At 38.8% G+C, this 11,955-nt stretch overlaps 1 pseudogene; it reads right to left on the bottom strand.

The window, feature by feature from the left end:
* Positions 1–9,623: 9,623 nt before the first annotated feature.
* Positions 9,624–10,372, bottom strand: LOC149140283 (aconitate hydratase, cytoplasmic pseudogene; annotated as a pseudogene).
* Between the last annotated feature and the right edge of the window lie 1,583 nt (positions 10,373–11,955).

Below are 11,955 nucleotides of genomic sequence, written 5' to 3'. Positions count from 1 at the left end.
GAGGAAGAAGAATCAAACTTTGTCAGAAATCTTCAAAGGGTTTCTGGAAGGTTCAGAGTTAAGTTGACTTTTAAATTCTTTGCTTGTGGAAGAGTAGGTCATTATGCTGCAAAATGTCCTTATAAGGATAAAAGAAAGGAACCTGCTAGATGGAACAAGAAACAAAGTGCAAATAAGAAAAGCTACTACACTCATGAAGATAGTGATGGTCTATCAAACAGTGATGAAGATGAACGAGGTAATGAATATAAATTGTTAATGGCATTTGAAGATGATGATTATATGGATGCTATAGATGTGGATTACCTTCATGAAGAAATTACTAGACTTAAGAGATGTATAGAAGAGAAGAATATGATCATTGATACTCTACAATTTCGAATTGATGAAAAGGAAATACATCTTGAAAAATTAGAAGGTGAAATTGTTGGTCTTAGAAAAGAGATTGAGAAAACAAAAGCTATTAATCTTAAGTTTGTCAAAGGATCTGAAACTTTGGATGAGATTATCAATGTGCAGCGGTCTCCTCTAAACAAGACAGGTCTGGGCTATAATGGAGAAACTTCTCAAGCATCCACCTCAAAAAGTTATCTTGATGCAGCAAGAAGAAATGAGCAAAAGCACAATGAAGACCATCAGGTAAAGCAGGGATGAATTGCAAACAGAAACTATCAGGGGCAATCCATCTTAAGGGTGAACAGAAGCTACAACCAGCCACAGGTAAAATCTTCTCAATTTGGTTCAAGAATAGATGACAATAGAAATTACAATCAATTGGCTGGTAGATTCGATAACCGCAGAAGTTTCTTCAATGGACAATGCTTTTCTTGCCATAACTTTGGTCACAAAGCAGCTCAATGTGTTGCATATAAAACAATCATGACTAGGGAAGCTCAAAAACAAAGAAGTATGACCGGGATTACAAAAAGGACCTATAACAACTTTTCGGTTCTTGAAAATGAAGTTGAATGTTCTATTTGCAATAAATTTGGTCATGAAGACTCTGAATGCAGGAGCAGGTTTCAGCAGAAAAAGGAACAAGCCTCAAGCACCAAAACATGGAGAATAAAGGAACCACAAACAAAAAGATGTGGGATAGCATTTTATGCAGAGGGACAGGAAAATCTATGGTACATTGACAGTGGATGTTCGAAGCATATGACAGGTGATAAAGAAAAACTTGAGTCATATTCTGCTCTAGAAAAAGGAAAGAAAGTCTCTTTTGGAAATGATACTCCTGCAACTATAAAAGGAAAAGGTCAAGGCTGGAAATGTTTTGCATGTTGATGGATTGAAGCATAATCTTCTAAGTGTCAGTCAGATGTGTGATCAAAGAACCGAGGTGATATTCAGATCAAATGGATGTCTTGTTCGTGATCTTGATACAGGTAAAACAGTGATCAAAGGCAAAAGAACTCCAAATAATCTGTACATTTTTGAAGAAGGACAACAACAATGCTATCTAAGCAAGGATGATGAGCACTGGTTATGGCATCGGAGGTTGGGACATCTAAGCTTTTCATAGATAAGGAAAGCATGCAAATATCAGGCAGTTCCCGATCTTCCAGATATCAAAATTCCTGACAACACCATATGCAAATCATGTCAGTTTGGAAAACAGACCAGAACTAACTTTCCAGAGAAAGAAGGATCAGCTAGCATGCCTCTTGAGCTAGTACATACAGATACATGCGGTCCGTTCAGGAAAAGAACACCTAGAGGAGAAGAATACCTGATATTATTCATTGACGATTTCTCCAGGTTTGTCTGGTTAGGACTTATGAAGCACAAAGATGAAGCATTCAAAAAATTCAAATCCTTTAAAGTCTTGGTTGAAAATGAATCAGGTCACAAAATTAAGTGCCTCAGATCTGACAGAGGTGGGGAATTTACTTCAAATGAATTTTTCGATTTCTGTGAAGAACATGGGATAAGAAGAGAATTCTCTACAGCAAGAACTCCTCAGCAAAATGGAGTTGTGGAAAGAATGAACAGAACAGTCCAACAAATGGCTCGTGCTATGCTTGATGAGTCAGGAACTCCCGCAACTTTCTGGGGTGAAGCTGCACATGCTGCGGTTGTTATTCTCAACAAAAAAAATGTCCGGGTGAACAGCACTCAAACTCCTCATGAGCTCTGGAGTGGTAGGACTCCTTCGGTCAGGGAAAATTTTAAGAACCCCCCCTAAATTTATAAATATAATAAATGGGCGAATCTCCATGGTATATAGGAAAAATTGAAGGCGAATTTATCAATAATATAATATGTATATATAATTTTTTGGCGAATCTCTCACCAGGCATGGCGAATATTTTACTCAATTATAAAATCTTGTAAGATCTTGGCGAGTCTTTCACTAAATAATAAAACTTTGTAAAGTCGTAGTGAATCTTAGCATAGGTTACATGCTGGTTTAATTCCCCCATTTAAATAGGCTACATTCCAGGTGAATACCATGGGTCAATACCATGTGCCATTTTGGTGAATACCATGGGTCAATACCATGTGCCATTTTTATTTTTATTAATTCTAATATTAGGGTTAATAATGGTTTTTTGCATGGTATTAATAACAATCTAGTCCATGGTATTTGTCCCATAGTATTTTGGCCATAGGTTTCACCTAAATATAACCCATTTTTTGAGTGTTCGTAAATATAAGGTGACTTATGGAGTAAATATAAAAAAATGTTTTATTTGTTTACCATACCTCTCGTTTATTTATATTTTTATTAATTTACCATACCTCTTTTACAAATATGGTATTTGGCCCATAGGATTCACTTAAATAAAACCTCTTTCTTGAGCCTTCATAAATAGAACGAGGGTTATGGACTAAATATAAAAAGAGGTTTTATTTATTTACGATACGTCTAGTTTATTTATATTTTTATTTATTTACCGTACCTTTTGAGTAAGTATAAAAAGATGTTTGATTTATTTACCATACCTCCACTTTACTTATATTTTTATTTGTTTACACCCTTACATGTATATAAGGTGACTTATGGAGTAAATATAAAAAATGTTTTATTTATTTACCATACCTCTCATTTATTTATATTTTTATTAATTTACCATACTTCTTTTATAAATATGGTATTTGGCCCATAGGATTCACTTAAATAAAACCTATTCTTGAAAATGGGCGAATGGATTCACTTAAATAAAACCTATTCGTGAAAATGGGCAAATGGAAGTTTGTAAGTCCTAATTTCAAGGGCTAAATTTACCTTTTTTACCCTCTCCCTTAAAATAAGGTGGGCTATTTGAGGTGATTTGTAAAAATGTACTATCATACAAAATATTCACCCACTAAAAATTTAAAACCCCTTAATTTCACCAAAAGGCGAACATTCGCCCCTAAAATTATCCTTGCCTTCGGTAAAGCACTTCAAAATCTTTGGGAGCAAATGCTATATCAAGAATACTGATGAGCAGCTTGGCAAACGTGAACCTAGAGCAGATGAAGGCAATCTTCTTGGTTACTCTCCACATAGCAAAGCATATAAATGCTACAATAAAAGACTTGGCAGAATTGTTGACAGCATTGATGTAGTGGTTGATGAGAAGGGATACATTCCTAGACAAGTACATCATGAAGACATTGAGGAAGATGAAGGATACCCTCAACGACAGAATGATGAAGAAGAAGAACCTCAAGAAGAACCTCAAGAAGAACCAGAGGAGCAAACAAGAATAGAAGAAAAGACTCCATCCAGATATGTTCAGAAGAATCATCCAGAATCTCAGATTATGGGGCAGAAAGAAGCAGGTGTACAAACAAGAAGAACACTTGCAGAAGCTTCAAGCTATTTGGCATTACTCTCTTCTACTGAACCACAAAATGTGAAAGAATAATGCAAAGATGAATGTTGGGTGAAAGCAATGGATGACGAACTTGAGCAGATCGAAAAGAACAACACTTGGGAGTTGGTTCCTAGACCAAAGGATAAGAATGTTATCGGAACAAAATGGGTCTTCAAAAATAAATTGAATGAAAATGGAGAAGTAATTAGAAACAAAGCCAGACTTGTTTGTAAAGGGTATGCGCAGCAAGAAGGAATAGACTTTGAAGAAACCTTTGCTCCTGTTGCAAGACTTGAAGCCATCCGAATGTTCCTTGCTCTCTCAAGTTTTCAAAACTTCAAAGTATTTCAAATGGACGTAAAATCAGCCTTTCTGAATGGAGACTTGGAAGAAGAAGTATACATTGAATAGCCAGATGGGTTCATTCTTGGAAATGATCCAAATCTTGTATGTAGATTGAAAAAGGCTCTCTATGGTCTCAAGCAAGCTCCAAGGGCTTGGTACTACCGTTTGGACAAATATCTTCATCAACAAGGTTTTTCAAAAGGATCAGCAGATAGCAATCTTTATATAAAAGTTGAAAATGACAAATTGCTAATACTTGTTGTGTATGTAGATGACATTATTTTTGGCAGCAATGAAGAAGCTATGAGTCAAAGCTTTGCCTTGGTCATGCAGAAAGAATTTGAAATGTCCTTGCTAGGAGAACTGACATATTTCCTTGGTTTGCAAATCCAACAAAAAGAAGGAGGAATCTTCTTATCTCAAACCAAGTATCTCAAACAGATTTTGAATAAATATGGCATGGAAGATGCAAAACCAGTATGTACATCCATGGTCACAGGATGTAGCGTCAGTACAAATGATGAATCTGCAGTTGTACATCAACCAACCTACAGATCTATGATTGGCAGTTTACTTTATTTGACAGGTACTCGACTGGACATCATGCATGCAGTTGGAATAGTTGGAAGATTTCAGGCAAATCCGAAGAAGACACATCTTCAGGCAGTGAAGAGAATTTTCAAATATCTTCAAGGGACCCAAAATTATGGGTTATGGTATCCTAGAGATACAGATCTTACACTTCATGCCTATATAGATGCAGATTGGGCCGGAATCGTGGATGACAGGAAAAGCACAAGTGGTGGTGCGTTCTTTATGGGTTCCAGACTGGTATCTTGGTTCAGCAAGAAACAGAGTTCGATTGCCTTGTCTACAGCTGAAGCGGAATATGTTGCTGCTGCATCTTGTTGCACCCAACTCCTTTGGATGATGCAGACTTTGCAGGATTTTCAAATCACTTGTACACCACCTATCCCCATCTTATGTGATAACACAAGTGCAATCAGCATCTCAAAGAATCCTGTTATGCATTCAAAAACCAAGCACATACCAATCAAGTATCATTTTCTCCGGGAACAAGTGCTTGAACAGAAGGTCAAGTTGGAGTACGTTCCTTCTAAGGAACAAGTTGCTGATATACTCACCAAACCATTGCCCAGGGACACTTTTGAATACCTCAGGCAAAAGCTAGGGGTTGTTGATGCATCATCTTATTGTTGAACCTCTTCTGATTGATGGTTGTATATGCATACATGAGCTGGGTGGCTGATTGGTTGAAGATTGATGGTACAGGTTCAGGGGGAGCATATAATGCATTGTTGGCATTATGGAGGATGTGAAAAAGGAGATCATGGAAGTATCTGCAATATGTCTCTATCTCTTTCAGGGTGGATTATGGTTTTTCGCTGCTGATCTGGTTCATATTCAGGGGGAACATGTTCTTAGGGGGAGCATAACCCTTTGCCCTTGATGTCAAAGGGGGAGAATGAAGATGAAGCTTGTGAGGTTGCCATCAAGTCCAAAGGGGGAGATTGTTGGCATTATGGCTAAAGTATTGTCCTTGATGGCAACTCATTCAGGTGATAGATCACAGTACTTCAAGTCAGCAGCAGAGATTTATGATCAGCTATCAAATATTGAAGAAAATAAGGAGTACGCAGGTATACCTTACAGGAAGTGCGTACACGTAGGCAGGTGTTACATAAAGTGCGTACATACCCGTAGTTATCACGTTCAGGAGGTCCGTACCCCCAGTTCCGTACTTTATGGCAAAGAAAAAGCACACGTGGGTTTTTCTTATGTTTTACCCTTGGTATTTAGCCGACGGTATTGTGTTATTATGGTTTTGGTCCGTGGTATTGATCCATGATTTAAGGAAGAGCTTGCCTATATAAAGCAAAGGAGATCATTTGTCTTGGTATGCTTTTGAGTTGAACATCTTATGAGAGCTAGATCTGAAATATTATGATCTCTTGGGTGTAATGTCTAGATCTAAATAAGGCGAATCTACTGATGAATTGAGATCTCTTCGGCGCATGATCAGATCTGTAGATCTGACTGTCTGGGTTGTTCTTGAAGTCTTGAAATTATCTATGCCCGAAGGTGCGCAGGTACAGTGAAAGAAAAGTGCGTACATACGCTGGGACGAAGCATTTCAGGTGCGCCGGTACGCAGGCACAGAAGGGTTGCAGGTGCGCCGGTACGCAGGCACAGAAGGGTTGCAGGTGCGGAGGTACGCAGGCAGATCAAAGGACACAGTGCGTAGGTAAGCAGGTGAGCAGTTCAGTTACCTGCGTAGGTAAGCAGGTGAGCAGTTCAGTTACCTGCGTAGGTAAGCAGGTGAGCAGTTCAGTTACCTGCGTAGGTAAGCAGGTGAGCAGTTCAGTTACCTGCGTAGGTAAGCAGGTGAGCAGTTGAGTTACCTGCGTACCGTAAGCAGGTTGTACATGGGTGAAGCTGCTTACTTCTCTTGAAATCTCTGTTTATCATTGCCGTGTTTTGGGTTTGGTTCTATTATTGTTGATCTGGTTACTACAGTTGACTGGGTGATTTTCTTATACTTGATGATCATTTGATGCTTATGGATCCAGTTTGAAAATTTATGAAAAGTGGTCCTTGTAAGAAAAGAAGTAGGGGGTTGTAGCTCCCTTCCAGGAGAGACTGGAAAATGAGAGAGAGAGTTGTAGCTCTCTGCAGGTTGCAGCCTGCGTATTGGTAAAGGACTGCACCAGTACATAACCATTGTAAAAGGGGTTTCTAATTCTAAAGAAGATAGAGACATATTGCAGCAGGTGGTTTTCACCCACATTAGGTTTCCACCTTACATCTTGTGTTCTTTGGTGTGACTATCTGTTTTTCTTTTTTCATGTTCATTATTTTATGGTACTGACATGCAAAAATAATTCAAAGATCAAATAAGGAATATTTATTAAAATTATTAGATAATACTGATTCACCCCCCCCCTCTCAGTATTATTTCCAACAATTGGTATCAGAGCAGGTCCTTCAGAGAAGCTTGATCGCTTGAAGGTAGATCGTTCATCATGAGCAACTACGAGAGAGAAGCATCAATTAGGCCACCGGTTTTTGATGGGACAAACTTCAATTATTGGAAGGTAAAAGTTACTGCCTATCTTCAATATCTTGGTACAGAAGATTGGGACATCGTAGAGACAGGCTATGCTTTTCCTTCAGCTACTCCTACAGATGCAGACGAGAAAAAGAAGTATGAAACAAATGCAAAAGCAGTCAGTACCCTATTAGGATGTATATCCCAATCAGAATTCATGAAGGTAATGCACTATAAATCCGCAAAAGAGATATGGGACAAAATTGTCACGAGCTATGAAGGAGATGAACAGGTAAAGCGTGCCAAACTTCAAACTCTCAGGATTCAGTATGAGACTCTCAAGATGTATAATGATGAAAGTGTGGTTAACTATTTTCTTCGGGTAGATGAAGTTGTTAATTGTATGAAAAATTTGGGTGAAGAAATAAAAGAGGCTATTGTGGTTGAAAAGGTTCTAAGATCATTGTCCCCCAAGTTTGAATCTAAAGTATCTGCAATAGAAGAAAAAGAAAATCTACGAATTCTTACTATGTCTCAGCTACATGGAATTCTAACTGCTTATGAAATGAGAAAGGGAGGTCCATCAGACAGAAGAGAAGCTGCTTTCAAGGCATCAGGCAAAGGAGATTATTATGAAGCAAGCCACGTCCCAGAAGAAGAGGAAGAAGAATCAAACTTTGTCAGAAATATTCAAAGGGTTTCTGGAAGGTTCAGAGATAAGTTGCCTTTTCAGTGCTTTGCTTGTGGAAGAGTAGGTCATTATGCTGCAAAATGTCCTTATAAGGATAAAGGAAAGGAACCTGCTAGATGGAACAAGAAACAGAGTGCAAATAAGAAAAGCTACTACACTCATGAAGATTGTTATCACAAAATCAAGCACTGAAGGGCTGCTGATCAGGTATACTCTGTGTAACTGTTTCAGACCAATCTTTTGACTAAGGCTTAGCCTCCTTAGCCTGAGAGGGCTCTCTCAAAAGGTTATTGATTTTGATTATTGAGAAGATGGCTAACTCTTGTAAAGTGACATGAACAAGTATGCTAGCTGGACAAACATTAAACTAATTTCCATTGGGCCTATGGAGTCAATCATACTTCAGTAAACAATGACACTGCCTTTACATAGAAGTCAGGGCACTTGGCATTAAGATGTTCAGAACACAACTTATATAAAACCACAGTTTACAAAGACATACAGGAAGTCAGAGCATGATTAATGAATTCTGAGTGATTATGTATTTGTACAACTGTAAAAGAACACTAAAGAAAATATACCATCACACATTCTGAACAAGGAAATCCCTTATGAATCCTGAGAAGAAAAACAGTCACTTATATTACTGAATTCTGTTTTCTACATGAGCCAAAACAGTCCTCTGTTTTATAAAATATCCAACCCCAATTACATAGATCATTCAGCTATATATAGACACATACTTCTAACTACTTAGAGCTTCCTCCTCCAGCATGAGGGGAGCTCGATGACTGTCACTAATGACCCCTATCTGCTATTGAACTGACTCATTAAATACAATAAGTGCTAAACTGGAGTTTTAAAGAGTCCTAATTTAACTATAACTCTAATTCTATCCTCCTCGTAGAAGATTCCTCCTTGCAGCTTTGACACATGGTTTCCTTTTCGTTTGGCTGAGATGGCATGAGATGAGCAGTTAATGCCCCATGTTTGCCTTCAATGACACATCCTTTCCGTTACCCTGAAACATAGGCCCCTGTTTGTCGGTCTTTGATGTGCTTCACAATATTCGAATCCAACGAAGCATGCCTTTTATCTTTGATTACTCAAAATAGAACAGGCTGCCACGTCTTCGATGTGCTGGCCATTTTTTCATGTGTGAAGACAACACCTTTCAGAAAGATTTGCTGATTTGTCAATCATCATTGATTGGCTCAACTGAAACATGCAGCTACAGCAGTTTCGTAGCACGCTACGAAACTGCTGTGTAACTTCAAAAGCACAAGCTTCCAGCATCAATTATACAGCATGACTTTATGTTGAGATATGTTAAAACAATAAGACCTGAAATTGTATTCATTTATACCACAGTCACCGGACAACCTACATAAACAATGCTTGAATCTGCGATTTTAATAAGTCTATAGCTCCTTCAAATTTGTAGGCTCAGCCATAGGTTTGATATCTGAGTTCTTTATACAATTGCTCTAAACCTGGTTGAACTTGGTTGCCACCACCAACAACAACTTCTTTCTCTAACTTCAAGCAATAGCTTTCCAATGTACTGACTGTTACTTGCAATTTCCAAGCTATTCATCTCCAACGTGCTGACACCCCCAACTTTTGCATAATAAGCATTGTTAAAGAATGCATCATCAACAAATTTTTCTGCAACCATTACACTTGTGAAAAGTGTGTAATATTCATTCTATCCTACAGGATTCCTGCATAATTCAATGACACAGCTACTCTCCTTTTGATTGCCAACCAGCTGCCTCATAACGTAAGGAAGAATGCCTGCATGATTGAAGTATTCCAATTCAACCTGTGTATCAAACCTTGCACACAAGTGAATGATTTGCCAGTGTCTGTTGTAACAGTAATGTCTTGACCCGGCTTCAGTTGAGTGATATCATTAGGAATATCTCTTGTGTATCTCTCATGCCCTGTCAGGCCAAGCGACTCATCATCCTCACCAGATTTGAAACACAATGGAATAATACCCATGCCAGCCAAATTACTGCGATGAATACGCTCAAAACTTTTTGAAATAACATTTTTCACACCCTGCAACATTGGACCCTTTGCAGCCCGATCCCGAGAACTTCCACTACCATATTCAGATCCAGGAAGAACAATTGTATCATGCCCTGCATTTTTGTACCTCATAGCTGCATCATACACAGATAACTTCTCTCCAGTGGGGATATGTATGGTTTTTGGCCCAACTTCATCATTCAAGAGCTTATTCACCAAGCGGATATTTGCAAATGTTCCTCCAGCCATGATTTCATCATTTCCTCGACGACTTCCATAGGAATTGAAGTCTTTTCTATCAATAGCGGTCCTAGACAGAGATGTTTCAAGGGGGTAGTCGTGCATATAATGAGATCCACCATGTGTTTGTGATCTCGAGGGAGCATCGCTGTGTGACTTATCATCAGCAAAAGTTCTCATCTTGTACCACCCCATAAGGACACACACCGCTTTATAGTGTCTTGACACCTGAACGAAGCACTAAATTATCCACTTTTGCCTTACGTTGACACTTCTGGTCTTCACTTTGCCCCTTTGCTCTCTTTTCGTCTTTTGTTGGAGACCTTGCAGACCTTTCCCTTTGAGTTGTAGTAATTGACAGTTGGTAGACTTGCTTCAGAAAAGACCCTGAAGCGCTTGGTTATTATCTCTATATTGTCATCAACTCGGCCTTGGTTCCTATTCAGAAGCCGCCTCACATCTCTTTCTCAGAGACGCTCCTCGGGACAGTCAAAGAATAGAACAAAATCCGGTTGAATCGCTGTAACATTTTCAAATGCTGCACGGTTCTCTTCATCTGAGATTTGCATTTCCTCCTGCTAGAAGCCAGTTCAAATTTTTCATCATCTATTGATCTCTTAGACTTTCGTTTCCCCTTGAACTTCTTATCTGTTTCACTATTAGTATCCGCATTACCTGACTTCCTTTTTTACATTTTTTTATTGTCAATCTGTGTGGATCAACAAGAGAATTGTAGTGGTTTCCACGATGCTAGCTAAGCCGGATAGGAGGAGAATCGGTACCATAACTACCATGAAATACGTTGATAGGCTCTGTACTGTATGAATAAATATGAATGGGACGATTATATATCTCCGACATTGCCTGGATTTCCAAATTATTACCATAGACCTTGTCTCTCCTTTTTCTCTTGGAAAAAGTTGTGAAGCTTTCTGTGACAAATTGAGAGAAGTGATCTCTCTCTTTCTCCATATAGTCAATGCACATCTGTCTTGTGACATCATACACCTCTGGGTCACCATAAACCTGATCAGCAACTGCACGGAAAAGGCAATTACCATCTGCTATCATGCGCCTCACTTCAAGCCCCTTTGACCGTCGAATTTCAATTTCAAACTGTCGTTCTCTTTCAGCATCACCATAAGAGACGAAGCAGGGACTTTGTTCATCTGCACTATTATAACCTTCTCCATATCCATGTGCAATGACAGCCACTGCCAAGGCATTTATAAATTTCCTGTAAATTTCCAACTTGGCTAGCCGCCTTCTGATATACCAGGATACTGAAATTTCAGAGTAGCCTTATGCACTTGGGCAATAGTGCCAGAAGCCACGGGCTCCTCTTCAAAGTTCTCAAAAACTTCATCAATTCTACGACCAAAAGCCCTTTCAATAGTTTCCTGTGTGTATGAAAATTTATGTGCCGGTGCCTTTGTGTGCAGTTTTGCGAGCTCCTTACACAAGTCTCTGGGGAAAAGATCTGGATAAAATGATTTAATACACCATTGACATTTTTCTTTTGCAGGCATCAAATGCTTTCTATGTTCTATCTCAACAATGGAATAAGTAGTCAAAACATAATCATATTGAGAAAACTCGGCCACATCTTTACATCTATTTGCGCCATGATGAACCAACTTTAGTGCTTCCTTCAGCAGTGAACCGAGCAATCTCGTTCCTCCATTGAATAACAGCTACCATGGGACAAACAACAAGGGTGCCTTTAACCTGAGGTAGTACCTTGCAATCACTAAAACTGTCAC

Source organism: Pinus tabuliformis, chromosome X, assembly GCF_031772625.1.
Source record: "Pinus tabuliformis cultivar Carrire ecotype Pingquan chromosome X, CPIR1, whole genome shotgun sequence".
Classification (NCBI taxonomy): domain Eukaryota; kingdom Viridiplantae; phylum Streptophyta; class Pinopsida; order Pinales; family Pinaceae; genus Pinus; species Pinus tabuliformis.
This window is presented reverse-complemented; position numbering and strand designations above follow the sequence as displayed.